The sequence below is a fragment of the Sinocyclocheilus grahami genome, unplaced genomic scaffold (genome assembly GCF_001515645.1).
Source record: "Sinocyclocheilus grahami isolate Dianchi unplaced genomic scaffold, SAMN03320097.WGS_v1.1 scaffold496.1, whole genome shotgun sequence".
Lineage (NCBI taxonomy): Eukaryota > Metazoa > Chordata > Actinopteri > Cypriniformes > Cyprinidae > Sinocyclocheilus > Sinocyclocheilus grahami.
This window is the reverse complement of record NW_015505675.1, coordinates 47,431-47,784: the sequence shown is the minus strand read 5'-3', so window position 1 is coordinate 47,784 and position 354 is coordinate 47,431. Positions and strand designations below refer to the sequence as shown.

Genomic DNA, 354 nt, shown 5'->3' with positions numbered 1-354 from the left:
ACGTTTGAGGGCAGTCGGAGTGAACTGCTGCGGCAGTGCCTTTGCCTGGGTTATTTCACCAATGTAGCCAGGAGGTGAGCGCTACGCTGTTATTTCATTACATAAATTTTTTTTATTAAAGCCAGTATTAAAGCGGTTCTGTTTTCCTCAGATCTATTGGGAAATCTTTCTGCACCATGGATGGACATGGGACCAGCGTTCTCATTCACCCCTCATCATGTGTAAGGAATTAAAGACATCCAAAAGTTCCTCCAAATTAATTTTTAAGTTTTAATTTTTGTATGATTGTTTTAACCAAACACCCAATGCAACTTCTTTTATTCAGCTCTTTGGTCAAGAATTGCATCTGGATTG

At 39.5% G+C, this 354-nt stretch overlaps 1 protein-coding gene and 1 long non-coding RNA gene across 5 annotated transcripts in view; both read left to right on the top strand.

Annotated features, from left to right (window-relative positions):
- The window catches only part of LOC107554261 (clathrin heavy chain 1), a 30,522-nt gene that overhangs the window by 86 nt on the left and 30,082 nt on the right, over window positions 1-354 (top strand). The gene's annotated exons all lie outside the window — the stretch shown is intronic.
- On the top strand, window positions 1-354 carry LOC107554264 (uncharacterized). The gene is made up of 3 exons (XR_001605044.1): window positions 1-74; window positions 152-221; window positions 326-354. It is a non-coding gene; the product is annotated as an uncharacterized lncRNA (long non-coding RNA).